Source organism: Siphateles boraxobius, unplaced genomic scaffold, assembly GCF_051911475.1.
Source record: "Siphateles boraxobius isolate OS27281-9 unplaced genomic scaffold, OSU_SipBor_1 2, whole genome shotgun sequence".
In the NCBI taxonomy this organism is placed as follows: Eukaryota; Metazoa; Chordata; class Actinopteri; order Cypriniformes; family Leuciscidae; genus Siphateles; species Siphateles boraxobius.
Genome location: NW_027508810.1, coordinates 8886725 through 8913293, shown reverse-complemented (window position 1 = coordinate 8913293; position 26569 = coordinate 8886725). Strand labels below are relative to the sequence as shown.

General features: G+C 39.7%; 1 protein-coding gene across 2 annotated transcripts in view; it reads right to left on the bottom strand.

The window, feature by feature from the left end:
* The window catches only part of aff2 (AF4/FMR2 family, member 2), a 267260-nt gene that overhangs the window by 225452 nt on the left and 15239 nt on the right, over nucleotides 1-26569 (bottom strand). The window contains exon 1 of one of the 2 annotated variants that reach the window (XM_077235762.1): nucleotides 18522-18640. The exons of the other annotated variant lie outside the window; for it this stretch is intronic. The gene's annotated coding sequence lies outside the window, so the exon portion shown is untranslated. Of the gene's footprint in view, nucleotides 1-18521; nucleotides 18641-26569 lie in introns of those variants that run through there. 2 annotated transcript variants of the gene reach the window in all.

Below are 26569 nucleotides of genomic sequence, written 5' to 3'. Positions count from 1 at the left end.
ACGGAGAGAATGAGGTAGAAGGAGAGAGAGAGAGAGAGAGAGAGAGAGAGAGAGAGAGAGAGAGAGAGAGAGAGAGAGAGAGAGAGAGAGAGAGAGAGAGAGAGAGAGAGAGAGAGAGAGAGAGAGAGAGAGAGAGAGAGAGAGAGAGAGAGAGAGAGAGAGAGAGAGAGAGAGAGAGGGACAGTCGTAGGTTAAGAAAGACGAGTGTCTTTGATCTCTGATTCCAGCACACAGAGCACGGAAATGAAACCCCAGGCCCTTCTATCCCCATTTCTGTTACATGGGCAAAAATAAAGCAAGCACAAATTTCAAATTAACTTAAAAAATAATGAACTTCTGGGACCCTCGCAATTCACACGAGTGAAGAATGTCCCTGATTGCTTGCAGTTGCAGGAATCATTACATTGCCTCAAATTTCATTTCATCACATTGTTGATGTAATTATTTGATCTAGGCTAGACATGGTAAAAGAATAATTTCAATTACAAAAAAAAAAAAGTATTTGATGTGGGCCAGACATAGTTGAAGTGGAATTTAATTTAAAAAAATTTACATAATCAATTAACTAAAGTTTGCATCATTTAGATGATTTTTTTCTTCTCTTTTAATATATAATGTTTAAATTTGGATCCTAAAAGAAAGTTATCTATAGCATTACACTACACTTCAATTAAGACAACTCTCGGAATAGTTTTAGAATGTTATTGAATATGTCAATTTTAATGTATGTGTTGTTGGCAGACTAGATCTGTTGAGCAAGTATGGACTTGCTACTGCTAATAGATACACAGACACGCTGATGCGAGCATGTAATATATGATGCAGCTTTATAAATAGACATTGATAAATACCGTAGCAGATCTAGGCAGGTGGAGCTGGGGGAGGTGGAGGAGTTCAGAGGAACTGCACTGCAGGACTAGCAAACACTAAACCAGATTATTTAAATGTTGAGCATGCAACCCCATTGGCTGCAGGATCAGCAGAAGCCAATCAGCTTGTGTCATGTGGTAATGATGTGATTGCTTGCAGATTGCATGCAAAGGATCTGTCAAATTGTGTCCTCTAACTATATACAGTATATATGGGTGATAACAAACTGAGTTCAAAAATATTTTTTTTTTCTATATGCATAAACCACTTCTGAGTAACTAACACTTTTCGATCGGTTCACATGGTAATGTGGCACCTGTGGGTTTCAGGCTAATCTGTGAATTCTGGGGTGTGAAAGTTTTATTCCTGTCTCCTCACACTCAACCCGCTAATATCAAATGATGCTAAATGAGGATTTACAGGTATATATGGAATTAGCATCAGTAAACAGCAACAGAAATGAGATAAATAACATCAGTGAGATCATAGAAAAACAGTAACAGTCAAAAGCATCTTAGCACGCCTTCCTCTCATTTACAGTTTAATGATGTTCATTACATAGCAGTGGCTCAGACTCATGGAAATCCCAACTGGTAAAATAGGAATAACATACTTATTACCGATATATTACTGTCAAGTTAATTTGATATTGAGTACATCTAGGACGGGCAGTTTATAAACTGTGAGACAGTAGAAAAGTGTCAACCAATGCAGGACTGCTTCAAAATTAAGACTGTATTTTATAATATTACTTGATACACAGTGTAAAAAAAGAAAGGAAAGAAAATGCTTATTCTACAAGGCTGTAAATGTTAAAATATCAGAAAATTTAACTTATTCAGCCTGACTAATATATATATATATATATTGAGTGGTATTTTATCTTCTTTCATTATTTTCTCTTTGTCTTAACAACTTAATAAACACAAACTGACAGATAATCTATGATAAATGTTTAAGTCTGGCATATTTCCCACCAAAAATAATAAGGTTTTGGACACACCATGCAGCATTAACTATGTTGTTGTTGCCTAATCTAAGACAAAGTAATTCACAAACTAATCAACTAGCATTTTTTGACATTCATTTCATCCATACTGAACTAGCTTTAGTGTCTTAAAACACCAAGCTGAAAATGTTGCCAACATGATCTTTTATTTAAAAGAAACTAAGTTGGATCACCAGCAAGATTTTAAAAGTCCTCTGTGCGTATGTTGTATCACATTCTCACGAAACTCTTCCCAATTCCCTGTTCCCGTGAAATGCATCATTTCCCAGGCCGAATGCGTGAGAGAGCGTTTACATGAAGAGGGAGAGCTGGGTAATCAGTGCCTTTGAAGAGAAGATAGCAGTGAGGTTTCCGAGGGCAGCGTGCCAGCCGTTCCCTCGCTCCCTTTCTCTCCCCATGTCCTCTAAAGAGACGTCCCCCTAGAGGGGCCGAGCACCGCAGGAGGATCACACATCAGCAGGGGCCCCCGCCTCTCTCTTATTAGTCTCCAGTCTACCGTCCCTTCACATAAATATGTCAAGAAGCTCCATCCATTTTTCACTCCTGGTGTCAGTGTGACGCCCGCCATGAGCAGAATCACACGGATTACAACATATCCATGGCAAGACCCGCACCCGAGCGCTTCCACCAATGATGAGATCAAATGAGGCATGTTTATTTATTACATTAGCATTAATGGACTTCAAAAGCCACAATTATGAGGGGCGCTTTAACCCGTATTTACTTTGGAAAGAGAGATTCTAGATTCTACACAAGTACGAGAGTGCGGGTGGAGTGTCTGTTGGATTAGGCTAGAATTACACTCTTATATCTCAAATACAACAAAAATTACTGAAATGAGGAAAAATGATTGGAAGATCAGTGGAAATACTGCTAATGGCAGCGGGACCGTATCGACCCTGATTGAGGGACACAGGGATCTGGAAATGGACATTCCCTAAATTCTGGTTTATTTTCAAGTGTCGTCACTGCGGTGTGAATTGCCTCCGCCAGGTTCTGTTTCACACGATTTCTTCATTCTTATTAGATGAATCTTGTTTTTTTTTACAAATAATTACAAAAAAGAGCAAGTAAAGCATTAAATTAAATGTGAAATTGAAGTAGAAAGACTGAAATAGTATTTTCTTGTATTATGTACTCCAATAATATATATGTTGTTATTTACTACAAAAAATAGATATTTTAAAATGTACTGCAAATAATGCATTATTTTTTTTTATCAACACATTAATGTGGGTAAGTTTCATTAACAAAGCAACATTTCGAGCAAAAAATCACATTTTTGTCAAAGACTATGTCTGGATGGGATTCAGAGTGATGATCAAAACATAGATTGAGTAGATCGACTCCATCAACACCAACAAGGCTTCAGAGTCCTATGCCTTGTCCTGGGTCGACATTTCATTCAGTAACGTTAGGAATTTTGATCTATATGCTTTAATGTTGATGTTCGCGTTATTTAAAATTTGGATCATATAATATCGCTTGTTTCTACTTCTTCTTCACATGACTTCTGATCTGAAGATTCTGTACTCTTTCAGAATATGCATAATAGCACCTCCTACCGGATAACAGTGAAAACACGGAAAGCCGGAAAATTCTGTCAATGGCGGCAAGCGTTATCTTATAAATTACGGAAATTTACGTCAATGGCGGGGAAAGAGTTAAAGTCCCCCTGTAGTCAATAATTGTATCTCTAAAAACTCATATTTGATCACCAAAATAACATATTTAAGCATTTTTTCGTAGAAAAAAAATATCCATGCTTTAAAATAGCTTGAATGTAACTCTACATCCTTCCCTCATTTAGTATACGTGGTTCTATGGATATGCAAATGAGCTCCACTCAAAGATCCACTCGTTGACGTTCACACATTGACCTGATCGGTTTACAAGTTAGTTTGTGACATCAGAAACACCAACGATTTCAAACCGCGTTTTTGAGGCTGTCTTTGTTTCACTGCAGTTTTAAGGAGAAAATACTCAGCAATGGTGTTGACTTATGAATCTGCACATGGTTTGTCTTAAAGCCTATTAAAAACACCACATAGACATATAAACAACATTAAAACTTTGATTTTCACTACAAGGGAATTTCCCACAGTGAGCATAATGCTTTAGGTCTTTTTCTTTAGTCCATCTTCTGCAAAACAAATGAACAATTAATTAGGTATTAATATGTATATTACATATAATTGGGTATTATTAATATTATTAATTAATATGTTTTAAGAGAGTGCACAAGCATAAATGCCTGTAGAAATTAATTTGACAGTGGATTTGGCGCAATTCAATTTAAATCAATGTATTTTGTTAATAAAGAATCGCAACGTAGTGCCGTTCTTTTCTTATTTCCGAAATGTGAATTTATCTGGATAAATGCTCAAGGAACAAGGTCATTATAGATCAATGCAGCCCAGCAGCACTTAGCCCCTGGGTTGTTTGACAACACTTCCAATGTCTTTCAACAGACGGACAGCCAATTGAGATTTTCAGTAAATTTGTTTGCCGTTTACATGAGAACTGCAAGGCCTTCGAGTGAGGTGAGACTGTTGAACGGGCTGTGAAGCACATGACATTTATTTTGGGTGGAAAAACATTCCAAACGTGTCTAAGAACACAAAGAATTGTTTTAATGAGAAGAAAACCGGAGAAAACGCTCTAAATTAGTCTATAAAAGTCGAGCTGTCGGCCTCAATCAATGCGTTTAAGATGACACTGTACAAACGCTTCCTCTCTGGCATGCATTCAGTCGCAAACCCCGAAGTCTCACTCTCCACTGGATTGAAGCAGAATATGTATTTGGCATTCAATACAAAGTGAGATTTGAATCCCCCCCCCCCCCCCCCCCCCCCCAAAAAAAATGCAACCAGATATAAATAAAACTGTTTTAAGTAGGTTTTAAATGAGTTGTTTTGGCATAAAATGGTTTGACAGCAAAATATTCAAAGACTAAAACACAATCCAGCTCATTGTTCATGCTAAAACTGACAACTTGATGTAAAATGCGCCCTGACTTGTGTTTTTAAGCGGTAATACCATCAGATTACAGTGTTTAGGGTGCAGTCGCAGTTTTTTCCACCTGTCGAAGCGTTTCCTCCGCTGTACTGACCTGCCTGGCCACAATTAAAACCATGTGGGTTGGCAATAAAAAACCTCTTATTATATTCTGAAAAAAATCCCAGCAAAAAAGAATATATCATGTTTGACTAGGGCACTGGTGTTCTCTGAAGCGACCGGAATGCATTTGATCCTGAAACCTCTGCCAGAACAAATGGTAAAATCCTCAACTCCACTCTCACGCACAATCCCGTCCTTCGAGCCATCAAGCCTGCTGTTGAATTTTCAAACAGACAGATTTCGATAGGCAGAAAATGGCATTCGCTCATGGTTTACCAATGCTATGCAATGCGGTACTTTTGCTTCACCGAGACAATAATAAACCTAAAAAGAAAATCTTTGAATGTAAAAAGAGATCCTTTATACTTGAAGGAATGACAAATACAGTTTTGTTTCATTAAGCACTTAAGTCTGTCTTAATAAAAAGGAATTAGCTTTTAATTAAAGGATTGGGGTTTATCTCACGTTAATTAACTGATTTAAGGAGACATCTTGAATAAAGACAAGTCCAGGACTTTGAAATCTCAAGTCAGATCTGTATAATCACAAACGCTACTTCACAAGGGTTTGATTCTTTGAGATGGGGGACAAAATGTTCGTATTCTCAGAGGGCAAAGCAGCAGGCTGTGGGTTTGAATAGCTAATTCGAGCAAGTGGCATGATAGCAAGAGAGGCTGATGGAAGGACTTCAATCAGTGCGAAATAACCAGGTTCCTCAACATGTCCGAAAAGGTGCAGTGACCCTGAATACCCACAAATGGGTCAATTCTAATTCGAATGGACTAAGCTAATATGTGTTACTGCTCCCTTGGGAAGGGTGTTAAACCCCTATCTAATATGTCAAACACTTCAAGCCCTGTCAGCCAGATGTATTACAGTCTACTCTCTCTATCTAGCATAATTATAAAATAAATCCAAAATGGCTATATCGATTTAACGAATAATCCTTGCATATATATATATATATATTTTTTTTTTTTACTTTTTTTTTTATTATTATTATTTTTTATTCTTGTCCTAAGACGGGTATTGTTCAAAATTCATGTATACTGTAACTTTGATGAAAGGTTTTGATCAATGTTAGGTTGAGCAGTAAGCTCATTGCCTACATACAGACAGACAGACAGACATCAAGTTATCTCAAGTTAATTTTTAAAAATGCACAGGACCTATCAAGACCATTTCTCTAGCCGATTTTGTAAGCAACGGCTTTGAAAGCAAGAACGTGTCATATGTAAATACCCCTCAACACATATCCGATTGGGTTCAGTTGAACACAAAACCAGCATAATTCTACAGAGATTTCTTAACAATTAGTCAACTAGTCATTCAGGTGACCTTACAGCTTAAAAAAAAGAAAAAGAAAAATGCCAGGACGGAAGAAGAAACTTGACTAAAGTGGCATATGCAAGGCAAGAGGGAAAAGGGGAGATGATTGGCGAAGGATTATTGGATCAGATAGGCCGTGTCAGATAGTCCCGGAGAGTGGCTCTGATAAAGCCTCGCTCCTCTCGGGCCAGCAGTGCTTAAAGGTCACGGTTCTGTGGTAAGTTACAGCTACAGACCCCGGTTCTGCCTGTGAGCAGCTAACGGCCTGCCAAGTCCTTTGACCCCAAGGGCTCCGTGTGCCAAAATTTGATAGTGTCACTAATCTTCAGATAATGTCTCTCCAGTCACCTCATTGATGGAAAGAAAAGAGTCAGTGACTGTCCTTGTCACCAGGGATTGGGCAGTATTTCAGATATATGTATTTAAACAAATCTATTTTGTTTTTTTAAAGCCTTTGAAAAAAATCTAATGTCATTTGTATTTAAATGCATTTAAGTTCAGTATTTTTGCATTTGTAAAATACTTTGTGCCAGTCAAACTGTTTATTAGGCTGCTGAATTCATGAATCAACAAATCCGGGCCCCTTTAACCAAACTATCACGCATGTGAGTTGCAGCTTGAATAAAGTTAAAATGTAACATCTTTCTGATCTTCTTTTAGTAAACCTGAAGCAATAAAAGAGCACTGGCCAGGGACAAATAGTGCTAGCCATTCAGTCTCGATAGTTAGTCAGTTGTTAGTTTTATCAGCTAACTAGTCAAATGTTTATGCATTACTTTTTGTTAGGACTGGGTGATATGATGATATAGGTGATATCTGATAGGTGATGATATATATCATGGCAATGGTATAAAGTGTGAATTGATCGAACTTTTTCTATATCATTCATATCTCACAGTATGCATGCAAGCTATTAGTTGGCAGGCGTTGTTGAGACATTAGAGAGATAAAGAAACATGGACGAATGAGTGTTAAAAAGCAGGATAAGCTTGATGTTAAAAAGAGTTATTACAAGTGCAATATGCCAACAAAGAGAACTGAAATTCAGTATTCACACACTGACAGGGAGCTTTCTATGTGCGACTTAATGGTCAAATACATACAAAAGTATGCCAAAACCTGAGTATTCACAAAAAGACTTTTGTCTTGAGTGAAGGTAAACATTTGGGAGAATCAGATGCAGGGCCGGCCCGTGGCATAGGCGGAATAGGCAAATGCTAGGGTTTGCCACTCAATAGGGGCGCCAAAATGAGTGAACGAGTGAATTTTTTTTTTTTTACAATTTTTTTTTTACTAATACTATTTTAAAAACATCAATTCAAAATACTACAAAATAAAGCAAAAAACTCCCGGCGCATCAATCTTCCCCCTCCCAGAGAGTGCTTGAATTGCGTCAGAAACAGAGCGCGCGCGATCAGTTTACTGTTGGTAATTTGTTGTGTAGCGTCGCCCGTCGCTGCATCCAATGTAGACAGCATTTCTTTCGTTTGAGGGCACTTAACACACACAAGCATCCCGTAGAAACGGGCCTGGCAGCTCTAGACATGGTGAAAGTTACCTGATTGTGACGGATGGCCAAATTTACATGACGTATTTTAAATTAGCATTATAGTCTGCAAAGATACAGTGCCAAACGGAAGAGAAGAGGATAAAATCGGATAAAGACAGAGGTAATGTAATGAATGTACAGTTTATCTAATTGCATAGTAGTAAAATATATAATTTAATGGCAGTTATTTTTACCTTAAACTTTATGCTAACCGTTGTTCTGAGTTCTCCAGAGGCCACAGACAGTGTGATTTGTAACAATCACGTCAGTTTTTTTAGACGCATTCACCATCACTTTTATTAATTAATGTTTTACTCTACAGTTGTGCAGTTTTGAAGGGGATATATGACATTTTTTTAGATTTATTTGGCAAAATTATTAATGATATTTATATAGGCTACAGGTTTATTAAAATTAGCAACATTTTATGTAAAATGAACATTAAAGACGACATTTCGAAGTTTCTTTCATGGTGAAAACATGAAACGTGCCATAGTTTAGTGGAAGATTGCTGCCATCAACTGCAAAACAAACACTTTTGCTAGCGCTCAATGAATAGTTTGTGCATGAATGACATTTGGACGATGACATCACTGTTTTATCCAGAGCGGCTATATATATACTGAACAAAATTATAAACGCAACAAAACTGTAAAGCTGTAAATCTGCCTTGAAATAATCTATATTGTAAAAAGCGCTATAAAAATAAATGGGACTTGACTTGAATGCTAGATGTAATGACTTGCTATTTGTGTTTAGGCTGTAATGTGTGTGTGTGTGTGTGTGTATATATATATATATATATATATATATATATATATATACACACATATATAGGATAAATAATCATGAACACAATGACAGGGTGAAATGGGCTGTGATGCATGGGGCACCAGGTAAAATCTTGCCTAGGGCTGCAAATTGGCCAGGGCCGGCCCTAATCAGATGTGTATCAATATATAGGATATGTGCATTAGCTCTTAAAGTGACAGTATAATAAACCAGCTGCTTGCATCCAGATAGATTATAACCTAATAATCTGAAAGGACAATTTCACATGTATTTTGTGTAGTTTCAAAATGCTAAATACTGTATTTGTGTTTAAATAATTTTTTTTCCACAGAGTACTTTTTTTTTTTTTGATACATTTCAATTGAGGTAATTTGTATTTTTATTCTAAATACATTTTCATGATTTACGCCCTCTCTGCTTCTGCTTGCCACAAGAGGAACGGTGGCAGCGCACGTCAAGAACAAAATCATTTTTGCTAAGCCGTATATCATTCAACTTAATTGTTGCCATGAAGAGATCTTTGAGTGGCTGTGGTTTTCCTGTACACGGGTTGTTATTAGGCAGCAAAATACTCTCATTTGTCTTTTCATTCTCAACATCAACTCAAAGGACGGCTACAGCTGTTGAGTTCCTGCTGCAAAAAACACGGATAACAAAGCATTTCATTTTCTTTCATATGGTTTGAATGTTTTTGAAAGGAAAAGAAGAGTCGAGGGCAAATGGTTTTGAGGGAATACACAACTGCCTGTAAAAATTCAGTTGTTTCAATGCCATTTTTATTTTTTTCATTTCAAATTATGACTTACATTTTCAGTCTAATTATCTGGACTTTAGTACAAGTCACGTAGACCACTTTTATGATATATTTATGGTACTTTTTGTCAAAGCTTGACAGTCCCAGCCACGATTCACTCTTATTATAAGGAAAGAAGATGCTAAGATATTAACCTTCTGTGTTCGACAAAATAAAAAAAAGTCATATGTGTTCATAACGACATCAGTGAGAGTTTTTTTATTTTTAATGAGGCCCTTTTTAGACCACATAATCAGTCCATCTTTTGAAAACAAAGGGATCAAATATAAACCCAATACCCTTTGTTTTATAATAATGACTCAAGCAGGACTATGTTCCCATCCCTTCATCTCCAAATAAAAATTGTCAATAGGACAGCACACTCTCTCTCTTCTCCACATGTGGCCAAACACATTTTACTGCTAGCACTATACTTTACCAAGTTTATTACCCAGGAGCCTTAGCAAATAAAAACACAGATCTGCAATTATTTTCAGAGGCCGCTTAACAGTATTGTTTTATTGTGCTATTAGCACATGCCTTGTTGGGAGCCAACTCTTGTTTCTCTCGCCCTTTGTCTTTTTTCTACGTGATTTTCTTCTGGTGACCTTTGAGTTCTGTGTTCGTACTACAGAGGGGTCCTAATAACAGTCATCTGGCGTCACACACAGAACAGGAGAGTTTGTTGGAAACTGGAGAAGTTGTCAGTCTACAGGGTAATGTCCACCACATGGGATAAGGAAAGCTGTTGAAGAGGAAATTATGTGTCACCGCTGGGAGTTTGAAGTCGACTTTTTGAGCCAGGCAGACAAAGAAAAAAAAAAGCGCTCAGTGGAGGCACATTGGATTCATTTGGAATGAACGCTTTTTTGATTTTTTGGCTCACGCTCCCCTATTGGCAAAGACAATGAAGGCTGGTAGATAAAGCAAGCCATATGAGCGGGCGAATGTGAAACCTTTCACACAGAGGTGCATTATTCATGACATTGGATAAACTGCCTGGATTATTTTTCATTTATTTCCCCCAGTAGTGCTGGCAGAAATGAAATCTTAAGTAAGTGGTTTTATTCAGATCATTTTATTCACCACCAGCAATAACAACAACAAAACATTTTTACAACTAAAAGTAATAAATGTTTGGGCATTAGGGTTACTGCAATTTCATTACATTGACATAAAATTATCAATCAAGAGACTGATATGACTGTATTGCCGCATTAAGGGGTTTACAGTATATACTCAAAGAAGATATATATACTGAAACACACAATAAAATATAATTGTGGCTTTCTTGGCCCACTAGCATCCTATTCTGTAATAAAATAATAGAATTGATTACGTTTATACCACTCTTCACAGCTTAAAGTTACAGTTTTTCAGGTGCAACACATGATTTGCACACTACATCGATCCTGATAAAGTGCTACAGCTTTGATGCATACGTTTAGTTGCGCCTTTGATAAAGTTCAAAGGGCTCGCTGAATATTTAAGGATATCCAAAAAGAACTGCTAAACTGATAATATCTGCACATATTTAAGAGCCATTATTATCAGTGCATTCTTACAACAATTCTTACAACACTTACATTTACTGTCCTTGTTCCACATTACATGTTTTTACAATATGAATAACAGTAAATTATGCATAATTACATGCAACCCTAAACCCTAACCCTATAGTAGGTACATGTTGTTAATTAGCGTTACTCAGTTCTTAAACATATAAATACAAAGTATACAAGGACACCTATAAATACAGTGTAACCCAATCTTACTATTGAGTTTAATTAATATTTGAGTAAATACAGATTTATCTGTGGAAACACACACATGTTGGGTTTCCATTTTTTTATGGGGACATTCCAATGACATAATCATTTTCATACTGTACAAACAGTATATTATATCCCCTTACTCTAACCCTACCCCTAAACTAACAATCATAGAAAACCTTCAGCATTTTACATTTTAAAACAACATGATTTAATGATTTATAAGCTGTTTTCCTCATGGGGACCAAAACACACACACACACACACACACACACACACACACACACACACACACACACACACACACACACACACACACACACACACACACACACACACACACACACCAGGCAAATGTAATATGTGTTGGCACAATTTCATCATTAGTTGCCTTATTACCCAACTAACCACAAATATAGCAATAATTTTGCCTGACTGTGAGTTTTGTCTGCTTATCTAGGTTGCTCAGACATGGTGATGTGCTTGTGAATAGGCAATTAAACCACACAACACCACCCAAGGGTAATTTTTATTTGGAAATCTTTTGTTTTTGTTTTTGCCACCCAGCTAAAGCTACTTTGTCTATCCAGAATACAAAACTATATATATAATTAAATAATACTTTAAGCCTTCTACTGCTATTTGCAATGAAATCGCTCCCCTCAGACAGAGCTGCAAAAAGAAAACAATGATTATTTATATATGCAATATATATATATATATATATATATATATATATATATATATATATATAGTATATATCCAATTAAGAAGCCGTCCATGTGAACACACTAAATAACACACTCATTCTATAAAAAAAAAAAAAAACTCCCGTAGGTACAGAAAAGGAGTGTACAGAGCAGAACGATGAGATAAGATTGTAACACAACCAACAACTGTTTTATCAGGAGGGAAAGTGAAGACAAAAATGAGATTAGAATAAAGGGTGAGACCCTGTAACTTTAACTGCACGGGAACTGATAATACACCACAAAGAGCTTGCCACAAAACTCTGAGCTTGTCTGTGCGTGCGTGCGTGCGTGTGTATGAGTGTGTGTGTGTGTGCGTGTGCGTGTGTGTGTGTGTGTGCATGCGTGCGTTTGTGCGTGCTTGTGTGTGTGTGTGTGTGATGGCTGTGTGTGCGTGTGTGTGGTGCCTGTGTGTGCGTGTGTGTGCCTCGGTCTGCATGAGTGGGTCTGGATGTGTGTGTGTGTGTGTGTTTGTGCCTGTGTGTGTGTGTGTATGCGTATGTGTGTGTGTGTGTGTGTGTGTGTGTGTGTGTGTGTGTGTGTGTGTGTGTGTGTGTGTGTGTGTGTGTGTGTGTGTGTGTGTGCCTGTGTGTGCATGAGTGGGTCTGTATGTGTGTGTGTCAGTTCAGATGAAAGCAGTGCGGTGAAATATCAACAAAACATCAGTTAAAAATTGTATTATATTCAAAAGATTATGGGTCAGTAAGTTTTATTTTAAAGTAAGTAATAATTTTAATCAGCAAGGATGCATGTATAATGTTACAAATGATTTTATATTTAAAAGGCTTTATATATTGACAGGGTAAATGTGTGTGCTTTTGTGGTTGAACTTTAATAACATATTTTTTTTAAATTATTTAAATTATAAAAAATGTAAAAAAATGTGGAACAAATTAAAAGTTCTCCTTTCACATATATAACACTGGCAAATCCAATCGTCAAATTCAAGACTTGTTCCCTAATAGCATCTTTAACAGAACAGAAATACAAATATAACATTAGAACATTGTTTTTGATTAAATAGTTTCTAAATGACTCAGACATTACCCATGAATTGTACAAATAAATTCACTCTGTACCAAATCGTCATTAACCAGCCTTATAAGTCAATGTGCACAGAAGCGTGTCTAAATTCAAACTCCGATCTGCTGTATAATATCTAGCCTCCTCTCGTCTAGCTTACATTCTATTTGTTTTTCGGTTGCTAAAACACATCTGTACAGTTCGTTCGTCACAAGCGGACGGTGGGATTACAATATTTGGATTTCACACAAAATCCGGTGGTCTTGAGTGTAGCCCTCGGACCTGCACTCATCACTGTCAGGGAATGGGCAGGAACATGAAGTGAGACAAGTGATTGGAGCAAAGCAAACAAGCCCTCAATGGAGCTCAAGTGTCAAACAGGAAATGGAGGGAGGGTGATGGAGTGCACATGGATAACGGTGAGATAGTCAAGGAAGCAATAACAGGTGAAGGTGGAAAGATAAATCATGCTTTTCTGCCAATGCTTTGAGGGAAGCGTCACTATACAGTTTTTGTACTTGAAATGTGTTGATAAGGGTCTTTTTAGTCGACGATACCACAAACATTATCGTAATATATTGGCTGGAATCTTCTTTCTGTTATTCTAAAGTAAGAACAGAACAAATAAAATGTGTCTCATTTCACCCAAAAACTCAAAACTGCCAACCAAGACATGTATATATATATATATTTATTATTTTAGCCAAAACATCAAGACTGCCCCCCACCCCAAGAGAAATTTTGTGTGAACCAATCTTCCTCCTTCCCACCACCAATCCACCTAACTCCCACTCCCCCAAAAATAAATAAATAATAAAATAAAAAGATGAAGGAGAAGGGGGAAAAATAGAAGATAATACAATTTCAGTCTCCTGCTGCATTAACTCTTCCTGAGGTTACCATAGCAACGGGCTCTAGGCCCAGACATGGTGATGAGGGGGGAGGGGGGGGGGGTGAGGCCCCCAAGGACAGATAGAGAGAGAGAGAGCGAGAGAGAGAGAGAGAGAGAGAGAGAGAGAGAGAGAGAGAGAGAGAGAGAGAGAGAGAGAGAGAGAGAGAGAGAGAGAGAGAGAGAGAGAGAGAGAGAGAGAGTGCTGGTGTTGTATCCAATCACACCGCTGCCAGCACACTAAGGGTTAACCCATCAACCGCTGCTCCGCATGCTGATGAGTGCAGTCAGACAAACCTTCAAAGACAGAAGACAAAACACTTTCCCTTCACAAGAAATTGATTTAATCACTCAAAAATGAGACATGCAGGAGAGGCGTTCTGGTGAAATGATTCATTTTAGAATCCCTTCTGAGATTCTCATAAACAAATATTGGCTAATAAACATAAATCCTTCAATTAATCACTCTTGATAATTTTAAGCCATTTTATTTGAATATATTTCTCAGAATAAGAAAATATCCATTCCTTGACATTAAATAAACTCTTTGATTTGAAAATGTATAGATACTGCTCTGTTTTTGTTTAACTTCATTCAAGATGAATTACAGATTGAAATGCTCTGAGTTCAATACAAGTCAAAGATGCCAAAGAAAACGATATTGACTTTTCCTTGAGTTTGTACAAACAAGCAATAAACTAATTTACAGTACATATATCGCAAGTCTATATGGAATACATACGATATGACGTCCGTTATTGACTTCCAATGTACAACTATTCAAAAGTTCGGGATCAGCATTCAGCAAGTTTTTGAAAGATGTCCAGTAAATACAGTAAAAACAGCAATATTGTGAAATATTATTACAATTTAAAATAACTGTTTTATATTTTAATGCAAATTATTATTGTGATGGTAAAGCTGAATTTTCAGCATCATTATTCCAGTCTTCAGTGTCACATGATCCTTCAGAAATCATTCAAATATGCTGATTTGCTGCTCAAGAAACATGTGCTATAATCAATGATGAAAAAAAATATTGCTGCTGATTAGTTTTTTTCTGGATTCTTTGGTGAAGAAAAGTTTAAAAAAGCACTTATTTTAAAAATAAATATTTTGTAACATTGTAAATGTCACTTTTGATTGATCATCCTTGCTAAGTATTAATTCTTTAAAAAAAAATAATAATAATTATATATATATATATATATATATATATATATATATATATATATATATATATATATATATATATATTACATTACTGACCACAAACGGTAGTGTACATTCATGTAAACAGTTCTGTTAGGGACAGGTCTAAATGTATTTCGGTAATAATCAACAGTATGTGACAGATACTCTTCAACTTGTATTGAACCCAGAACATTTCTTCAAAATAAAAGAGGCCAATAAAAATAAAAAGAGGTCTGGTTGTAAACATTTCCCTTCAGCTCCACAATTCTCCTATTTCTTAGTTATGTAGTAATTCAAAAATGTCTGATCTGATCATTGAAATCTAAAAACATCAACTCGTGTTTCCAGCCTCGTTGCTGGTCTGTAAGAATGCCAAACGACATTTCAAACAAATTTTAAATAACCCCACTATCTGTTGACTAAAATGCCATATCATTTTAAACACGCGACTCTCACAATACAGACAGGCGCATAGCAACATTCCTCCTTGAATTCTTTTACTGTGACTGCTTTCCAAAAATTCCCTCTTGGTTTTGAACAGGAATTTCTGATGAATGAACATAGCACCACAAAGCTGCTAATCCCAGAATCCTCTTTCTGAGCATAAACTATCCAACACACACTTCCACAGTGTATCTTCTACAGCACATCAATTTGTCACAGCAAAATGGCAGATATTATTGTAAAGTGCACATTTACATGTCATCCAGCAACCACTCCATAAATAACCCTGGGTCATTTCTCAGCTAGATGGATTGCACTTGGCATCAGATCAAGTTACATCAGTTCCAATTGTCACAGTTCATCCGTAAGGAAATCCGATATACACGGCAGCGTTAAATAAAATTACATGAATATAATCAGATCCAAGACTTGAAACCTCCAGAGAATGGTCAGTCTTTGAGGCCCTGCCATCCAGACACTGAAAAATGCGCCGTGATGCTGGAATAGATGGAAGCGAGGTGTCGAATGGGCAGGTCAGAGCAGACACACTGCCAGCCAGCTGACAACCAGCAGCACTGTAGCATCCGTCACTAAGCCAATAGGTCAAAGGTCATTCTGTCTCCAGAGGGTCTAATGAGGAAATATGCCAGAGTCCGGAGCGCTGGAGCTCTTTTAACTCACGAACACACACTCGCACTCACACAGTGACAAAGGTTTAGGCCTCAGGAGCTCGAGGGGTCCGCTTGTAATTAATTGGCTGTAGAGGACATTGAAAAGGCTTCGGTCTGATTATACCGGCTATGGATATCTGGAATTTGATTTCTGTGAGATAATCACAGCATGTGCTTTTTCTCCCCTGCTGATAATAACACACTTCTGTAATTATATGGTGTACAACCGACAAGCTTCTACTATGAATATTTACTATGAACAATTACCTTCCAAAACCTAGTAAGCTCCCTACGTAGGTAGCATAGGAGTCTTTCCCAACACAAAGATGTTCCAAAAGATAGGCAGCATTATATTGTCCTATAAGGCTTCTATTCTGGCTTGTTTTTTTGCCAAATACTAGGATAACATTCTAGAGCAGGGTTCCTCAAATCCAGCCCTGGAGGGCCACTGTCCTGCAAAGTTTAGGTCAAACCAAGATTGAACTCACCTACCTGCGATTTTCTGGTAAATCTGAATCTGAAATCCCCCTTTAAACCCTCATTCACTATTCCCTACATTAGTCCACTAATACTGTTCACTTGAAGGAGTGAATTAAAACGTCGGTTGTACACTCGTTATTGCGGTGCAATGTGGGATTGAATGAGTGCACTCAATAACGTCCACTATGGTTTCGGACACCACTACAAAATAGTGGGCGATTTTGGATTCAGCCCTTGACTAGCTAGTTCAGGTGTGTTTGATTAGGGTTGGAACTAAACTCTGCAAGGCAGTGACCCTTCAGGACTGGATTTGAGGAACCCTGTTCTAGAGCAATCCCAGAATACATTGCAGTGAGCAGAGCGGAAAAACTGCGTCCAATACAGTGGATAAAAAAGTGTTGTAGTATTTGAGTCCGGACAAGACCGGATTCTGACTCAAGTCCGAATACAAAAACATATTTACTGGAGCATTTGGATTCGGACTCGAATGAGCTGGTCTCAACTAGGCAAAGAATATATGGCCTGTGTCGGAAATCTTAAAAATGCTGTCCTCGGAGGATGCACTGCAAGGTAGGAAGGCATCAAGGCATGTCCAAATCCAATGTTAGATTTGGATTTGGCTCTTTGATATCCCACAGTCCTATGCATTCCATTCTATGTCAGTTGAGCTAAAAAAAAAAGAAAGATGGCATCTGGAAGTTGAGTTTGGTGGTCAGTTTTCGTGTAAAGTTTTTGACCACTTTTGATGTCATTTCTAGTGAGATATCACAATTGTAGTAATAACATATTTCTCACCAAAGCCCTCTCTATTTTTATGTAGATCATTAAACTATTACACTGCCTCAAGTCTGTCTGAAATCAGTTTCGTGAGGTACCTTTGTGCTCAAACGCTGCCTACAAAATCATTTGTGAAACAAAAAGTCAGCTTCCTAAGCCATGGTCTTGGATTCGGACTTGAGACAAACTTGAGCCTGAGTCCGGTCTTGTCCGGATTGTCTTCCAGCAAATGGGAAAATGTATAATATAATTCAGTAAATAGAAAAAGTATCAAAAGTAGTATTCAATCAAAAACAATCATCTTGTGCATGTTTACAAAGGAAAACTATGTAAAAGCAATGCAATGAGAAGCAAAAATTTTTTCTGTGTAAACGGCCCCTTAGAAGGCAGCTGCTTATGTAGAAAATAGACAGCTCACTTGGATTTGGAACAGAGCCATTGGATGTTGTGAAATTATCATATTTAGGGCAAGCTTCTAAAGATAAAGGCTGTAACGACGATAACAAAAAAATGGAAAACTAAGAAACAGAATGACCTCATTTTGAAGCATAAATCACAAGAACAAAGGAAGACAAGAAAGGGTTTTTTTTCTTTTGGAAGAGAGGTAATACTGTTCCTCCTTAATTTTTAGGATAACATGCTGAGTAGATTCACCAAAGTGATTGTAATTTGGCAGCCTGGGAAGAAAAAAGTTTGTACCCCTTTTGCTCAGTCACCTCTCCAGCTGGGTCTCATTTCCCCCGGACATGGAGGAGCTCAAATGAGCACAGAGCTGACAAAGTCATCAAGGTGACTTTTCTTACAGCTATGGAACTCCACCAAGCAGATTTTAAGGTTTCAGGTAAGTATGTGAGCGCTTTGGAAACATTAAACAAGGTCTCAAATCTTTCACATTGACTAAAGCTAAACAAGCAGCTCTAACATTCTCCTGCAATACTGGGGAAAAGGAACGTCGATATCCTGCCAGCGAATTCAATACGAGCCAACCGCTTCTCACCAAACTCCCCTCAAACTCCCACAATCCAGCAGGTTTAATGTTTGTTGACATGTTATGTCCTACCCTATTTATAGCCTGTGGTTGGACCGCAATTCCGTCGAATGGAACAGCTGCACGCCCATACAGACCCGAGATGAAGTCAGGCGAGGGGGTAAGAGCCGAGCGAGCAGAGCCTGGTCCACAGCTGCACAAGACACCTGGCTGGCACTGGGTCTTGGAGCTCTGGACCAGGGTTACGTGCAGTGCAGGAATGAAATGGAGTATGTGTTCCTACATGACCTCTGCAAGACATTTCAAGCAGATAGCGGACATTATGTGCTCGATTAATTAATTGTATGACATTTTATCTCTGGCTGGACCACAGTTTAATTTCTTATACATACTTAAAAGCCGTCTACATAAATATAGACGACGTACTTGGATAGTGACTTTGTGACCACAGAGACATTAGTCTGAGGCCAGACTAGAGCTTAGAGGCATGATGGTATACTAAACAGAAAATATTTCACTATAATGTTTATACCGTAATTTTTTTTAACGTTTATCACGTTATGGTTGGGGTTATGTAAGTAGAAGTTAAGGGGGAAATCTAATTGCAAGCAATCTTTTATTAACACAATGAAATAATCCAAGAAGCAGGGAGAATAAACTCAAATGCTCCTGTTTTTCTTTTGGCTCAGAAGGGTATCATGGTTAAAATAATCTGTGGTTGAGGCACAGTGAGGCACAACCACCCCCACCACGAAAAATAATAATGCTGTCTATTAACAATGTCTTCTCACAGCGCTCTCCATTGCTCTGTGGGGACAAGCCTACCTCTAATAGGTCCTCTATTTAGCACAAAGGTCTGGCTGTAGACCCCATCATCTGTTTGATTCTCTTATTGAAGTGAGTTCTCTCCACACCCCCCTGCCATACCCCCCATCGGCCATTAATCATTATGCATGCCGAACACTTGTGTTTTGTAGATCAGAAAATCTCCTTTTGAAAAGGGAGGCTTTTTCCAAAGCCAAACAAGTGTGACAGTTCATCCTTTGAGTGTGTCTGGAAACATTACTTGTTCACTTGTTCAGTTTTTCTTTTTTTGCTTCTCTATTATTCCCCCCAGAACCGAGTGATTTGCACGGCGTATTTAAATATTCCAGCTTTTATTTCCATTTTACATGATCATTGTCAACATGCTGCCACAAAGACTTCAATTGAGCACAACTTGTCATGTTTATGAGCTGGAATTTAAGGCGAAGCTGACTCTCTTGTTGAGCTTTTGTTGAGGGTAAATATTTGATACAAAGCTAGGCTCTTTTTTTGTGTGTTGTCAAGGCTTTCGGAAAATGACAGTAATGGATACAGCTCTGAAAACCCGACCAGGCGGCAAGCGAAAGAAATCCGGATTTAGACTTCAGCTGAGCATCTTCACGAATTGCATACTTTAGCTAGTGACCAAACTAGATAAAGAGCTTGTTAGCAGAAAGCACTCAGAAAAACAATGCAAGCGGCGTCTCCCATCAATGTCAGCTGTGAAACGGTGCAAATAAACCTTTATATTGATTACTCATGGGACCCTGTTGAGATTCAAATTAAATGTGCAAGTCAATCCAGCTTTTAACTGAACTCATGTTAAGGAATTGTTTCAAATCTGCTCTCTTACTCCAGAAAATTGTCTGAGCCCCTGATTTTTAATTTTAAAGGCGTCATGCACACAGACTACAAAATCCCTTCTCTGGTTTGTAAAATAAATTCTGCATTCGGTTCATGTAATTAACAAGGATATCATTTTAATGGGAGTTACTGTGGAGGGACACGGCATAAACAATCATTGTTCCGCAGTCTTTCGATTTCAAAAATGTATTTTATGTAATTTAATGGCTATGGATGCATTCTTCTCACATTAACACTATAAAATAAACAACTCACGTATCACAAAATAAACACTATTATTGAGATTTGGGCCTTTTGCATTTGACGACAATGGATTTAATGACTGACATTATAACCATATTCATCTAAAATAACTGCCTCTGTCAATTCAAGACGCAGGATTTTTTAATGGCAATATGTTGCTGGAAATACTACTCTCCAGCATGTTGGGAATATTTCAAGACAAAAGAGGGATGGGGTCTATTAAAACAATCCCTACCAAAACAGTCTTAGGAACAGGCAATATGCCCTGACACAATATGACAAAGGTCATTCTCTCAATTGGGAGTGAGATGAATGGCTGTTTATATGGGGTTTGTTTGTTTATGTATGGGTGTACATGCGTCCACGATCCACCGTACGTACTGTATGTTCTGTATTAAAACTACGTTTTGTTTACTAAGCACTGTGACAAAACAAAGAAGCAGACCCAGCATGCTTCTTGACAGCAGAGTGTATAGGCAAACTCAACCCATTTCCCACCCCAGTGGCTGGTAGAGCAATGGGTTATGTGGGCCACTGAGACCACACACACACACACACACACACACAAACCTCTGCACAGCAGACCGTAGGTTACGTCAACACTCAATCTCACCAATTGCCTCCTGTTGTGACTAATTATTTTCTGTGAGCATCTGAAAGGCATTACATGGCAATAGAAGAAATTTATTTTTATTTTATTTACAATTCAGATTTCAATCAATCAATCAATCCAGCCTTGATGAGGATAAAAGACATAAAAATATTTAATAGATCCCAAACTTTTGAATGGTATTCCAACTCCTCTACCTCATATCCCTGCTGAAAAGACCAGTATAAATTCCAATCCCCACCAATTGAATTCCCTCTAGACTTCTATCTGACATTTATCGATTAGCATCCATAACATATAAAAGAATTATCATCTTATTGCTATCAGCCAGAATTTTAATATTGGTGTATCCCTAGTGATTATGACCAATGTCAATTTACTTCCACCATTATTCTTCAAATCCACCCCAACTGGAGCTCAAGGAAAATTCTGTTTCAAACCTGGTAATTATGACATTGTGGTGGTATTCATGTGCGCTCAACTTCTAAATGTAATTATTCTGTGATGACTTAAAGGCAGCATTTGTTCACACACATATAGTGCACCTTCTTCAGATGTGTTACCACACTTCAACACATCCCTCTCACTCAAGCATCTACAAGGAGGAGCTGAAAAAATACACAATTACCGCTAGCGCCTCTAGACTACAATCTGGCTATGAGCCTTCACCATTATCACAGCCGTCTGTTTGGTGTTGGGTGTTTTGTTCTGATGAGTGTTTCACTCGCATGTTTACCTCATGGATGTGTTTGTATAACAGGTTAAAAGATTAAGAGTTTGAGTTTTAAAAGCTATGAAAGTATTTGCTGTGCTTGACCATTCTCTGTTGGCCTCAGATTTATTCTGAAGCATCTGCCCAAGACTCAGCCCACAGAACACCAATAGACCATCACTGACCATCTGATGCAAGTGTTCACAGGTTCTTATCAGTCTGCCGGACACAAAGTCTTATTCACAAGTTCCCCAACTGTTAGAATGAGCATTTCTAGTGAATAACCTGTTGAACAGTTGGGCCAAAGTTACAAGTGTCAAATCTTTGAAAGATTTACCAAAGTTTTGTTTAGAGATGAAAGCGGACCAAGCTTTCAGCAAATGATTTAAACTCAATTCGTTATTTTGCATAATTTGGGCTTTAACTAGTGCTCAAGTAGTTACTTTGCGTAATTTGGGCTAATGATTTGCACTAAAAAGCCATTGGGGGATTCTTATTTGAAATCATGGATAAACAACAGTGAACAAAGGTAAATAAAGGCCTAATCACCACTGATCACCACTAGCAATGCATGATCAGACATGATCAGCATTTATACAGTCGATTTTTTTTCAGTTCAGAAAATCACAGACTCAGCTCAGTCATAGATGGTATATGATAACGTCCTGGTTGCGTATGCAACCCACCGTTCCCTGAAGGAGGGAACGGAGGACGTAGTCGACGTCGACTGAATTGGGATCACGCTAGGGAGCCTATCATCTTCGATTACTATTGAACGAGCCAATGGAATTTGGCGTGCGTGATTTGCATCACACACTCCGCCCCCGCGGCGCGGGTATAAATACGGAAATGGATGCACGCACTAGTTGCTTTTCGTTGAGGAGTCGAGAGTAACCCGGGGTCAGTGGTGGTCCAGCGGTAGTGGCAAGGGGACTACGTCCTCCGTTCCCTCCTTCAGGGAACGGTGGGTTGCATACGGAACCAGGACGTTCCCTTTCAGTCGAATTGGGATCACCCTTTGAACGCGCCACTAACGCTGCCACCTTCCAGTGCCTAAACCAAAGCCTCCTGATGCCCCCGCAAATTTAAGGCGGGGAAGGACAGGGGTTAGGCCAGGGAAGTCACTGCTGTTCCTACAGGACCACTGGGAAAGCGTTCCCCGTACATTGGAAGGAAGGGACGCTGCGGAAGCCACGTTCAACCCAGAGGGAGGTAACGTGGAAAATACCCATATGAACTGGGCGGAAACCGGGCAGTCTAACATATGGAATGACACTGGGGTGGCTCCAGCCTAAGACGGGGGGAGACACACCGGACAGTGACGGCAGAGAGACTCTGCCGAGGGAAGACACGGGCTCACCGCAGGGAGCCGTATCGTGGAAGAATACACATGCCGAACCGACTGCGCGAGCTGGAACCTTCGCCGCCCGGAGGGTGAGGTCAGTTGCAGTGCGGAGCTCACCCATGAGCTCACGGTCCGAACTACCCTCGTGCATGTTCATGAGTGCCTGGGCCTGGTGGACCTGGAGCAACGCCATGGCATGCAAGGAGGAAGCGCCGGAGGGATAGCCTCTTAACCCTTCACCCCTCCCCCATCAAGGGTAGTGAGGGGGGAGGAGCTACTCAGGCGGTTTCTGGCAGAGAAAGGTGCCATCCATGCCCTCGTCAGCTCCTCATGCACTTCAGGAAAGAAAGGAACCGGGGCGGCGGACTGAGAACCAGTACGGCCCGCCCCGATATACCAATCATCCAACCGAGACGGCTCGGGACACGGTGGAGGGTTCCACACGAGCCCTACCGCCTCGGCGGCCTTTTTCAGCATAGCTGACATCTCTGGATCTGGCTCGGGCAACACTGGTCTCCCGGAGGGAGGCAGTGCAGCCGAGTCATCATCTCCAGAGTTCAGCTCCCCCTCCGATGCTGCGATTGACATTGTATCCCCTGGAGGGGCCCCAAATGACACGGCTGGCCTGTCCATTACAGAGGGACCAGCGGGACCAATGGGGAGCTCCACCGGTTGCGGTATGAAAGAGGAGTGAGGGACCCACGGGGCCTGGCCGGGCGGATTACCCCTCACTGTGATCCTCAGATCACCCAGCTTGGACGGCGCCCCAGTCCTCCTCTGGGAAGGTAACCCAGAGGAAGAACAAGGGCGGAGCCCAGAGGTGGGGACTGCACCAACGCTTTTGACGAAGGCGAGTCTAGATCTCAACACCGAGATGGTCATGTTCCCGCAGTGAGATGCATGCTGTAAGCCCAAACATGCGACACAACTTTCGTGACCGTCAGAGGGGGATAGTGCCAGACCGCACCCAGAAACGCACGGATGGAATGGCATCTTGAAAAAGACGCACTCACACCCGTGTTGCTCTTTTAGGAAATGGGACCGTCACCAGTGCCGGAGCACACAGGGAATGACCGCGGCAAACACTGAATAGTCTTTCAACTAACAGTGAAGCACTCACCTCACGCCCTCTAACCAACCGTCAACACACAAACAAACAATAGAAATTTGATGCTGTTAAAACAGCAGTTGAGAGCTAAGAAGCTCGCGATCACCGCTGCACCACGCTGTAGAACACCAACACTGGAGAGGTCTTCCCGAAAGAACACCGACACACTCGCTCGTTGAACACAACAGCACTCTTCAGAGACATCAAAGACGAACGGCTCCGAAGCGAAAGGCAACTAGTGCGTGCATCCACTTCCGTATTTATACCCGCGCCTCGGGGGCGGAGTGTGTGATGCAAATCAAGCACGCCAAATTCCATTGGCTCGTTCAATAGTAATCGAAGATGATAGGCTCCCTAGCGTGATCCCAATTCAGTCGACGTCGACTACGTCTGACGTTATCGACTGAAAGGGAACTATGGTTACCGGTCCGTTCCTACAGGCACGATTGAGGCAGCTACCAGCTCCTCATAGGACCCCGGCGACGTAACTCAGGAGTCGTAGCGCACACACAGAGAGAGAGAGAGTGTAAACGTTGGTGGCATGATGGCATTGTGTGTTTATTGACAACAGAACAGCGTGTAGTGAGAACGTGGATACAAACAAAGTAATGGTGACCGGTGTAGATTATTATTGTGTGTCAGCCTGCGTCTGCCCCGACCCGATTCTGAAGCAGTGGCGGGCCGGGACCATACTTTGGCTAATGTCCCCCCCGTCCCTAGTGTCATCTGCGTCCCTGGTTCATTCTAAGACCCAGAACATGAAAATTTTCTCTTGGACTCAGACTTGAGACTTGAGTCCAGTCTCTAGTTCTACTACTTATTATTATTAGTTTTGTTACATTCTCATGAACAGTAATTGATGACAAAATTATTCTCTGCCAAATGCCAATGCCAAAACATCAAATACTTCCCCCATAACCTCACATTACACTGAGAGTTCAAATTCACAAACAATTTTATGGATTTATGGAATTTATGACTTATGCCCATAGCATGTTTCTGAACCTCACATCAATCCATATGATGTGAAAGAGGTTGCATTGGTGCGGTAGGCTGTTAGAGTCCCCTCCTCGTCCTTACTCATGGCTGCCAGGATACCCTTATCTCCATCCACAGAGCCTGTGCTATCTGCATCCCCCACCATGGCCCGCTACGGTTACGCCAGAGTGGTGGGGCCGTACACTCCAGCTCACGGAGCGGAGAAGGACCTGGCATTCCTGTAAAGCTCAGATACCATTCAGGTCCCTCATTCGGGAAGGCTGCCACAGGAAACAGGCCCTAACCCGAAACCGAGAGCCCCACCACAGTCAAATGCATCCATGTATACGTCAACACGCTCCCAATACAATCAAGGCAGGGTCTTAATAAAATGTGTTTCGTCAATGATTGTGATATCATATTGGCATACTTACAACATAACTGTCATTGTTGCACTTCTGATATCACTTTCTGATGTCATGCAATTTGCAAACAACATAGACTCACACTTCAATATCTGACGGAGCAGTTTTAATCCGGTTTCTATTTGATTTGTGTCAGAAAAATCACAATAGGCCGTTAAAGTCATGAGCTAGTCTCCAGTTTCTTCTATACAAGCTATTGAGAATCTTTCACATGACCCCGATATATCACTTAGGCCGTACTTCTTACTAAGCAAATGTTGTCTTTGTTAATGCTCTAGGGTGGGCAGTAACACATTTGCAGTTTCATATCGATTTCCATGTTTTCTGGATTGTTGGGCATCAGTCAACAACTGCTGACTGTGTCTAATATGATCTTAATGAGAATGTACAATGTTAATTGGTAGTATAAGTGTAGTTCGGCCTGATCAATATTATCGAGAACCAGCACACACACACACACACACACACACACACACGCATTGCTTTTGTTATGGTTGACACCTCCCCTAAAGATTTCTTTGTTCAGATAGCATGAGTCTGTCGTTTGTTTCCTCTCTCTCAGCCATTCCTGCCAATATCTTTGTTCTTTTTTTTTTTGCTTGCTTGTTCCATGGATTTGTGTGTAATGACTATAAAACAAGGGACAATTAAACTTACATTTTGAAGGGGGATCAACTCAATGTTTCCAATAAAATGCATTTGAATTGACCATTTCAACAGTTATCTTCACTCTGAGAATGTTTGCAGTGCAAGACCCCGTCAATAATTAAACTCATTTGGAGGAACATATCCCCTAAGGTAAAACTAGATGTCTTGACGTCTTCACAAGAAAGTTCTCACCCACAGCTTCACATTCGGATCAATGTTCTTAAAGCAACAATACTGTACAGAGTACTGACTCAGTTCAGTACCCGAGGGTTGTCTCCTCGGTCAAGTCAGTTTGAATATGCAGTCAACACAGCCATGACTAAAAATATGTCTGTTACGCAGTTTAATTTATAACTTGTAACTTGTTTCTTTGTTCTTTATTT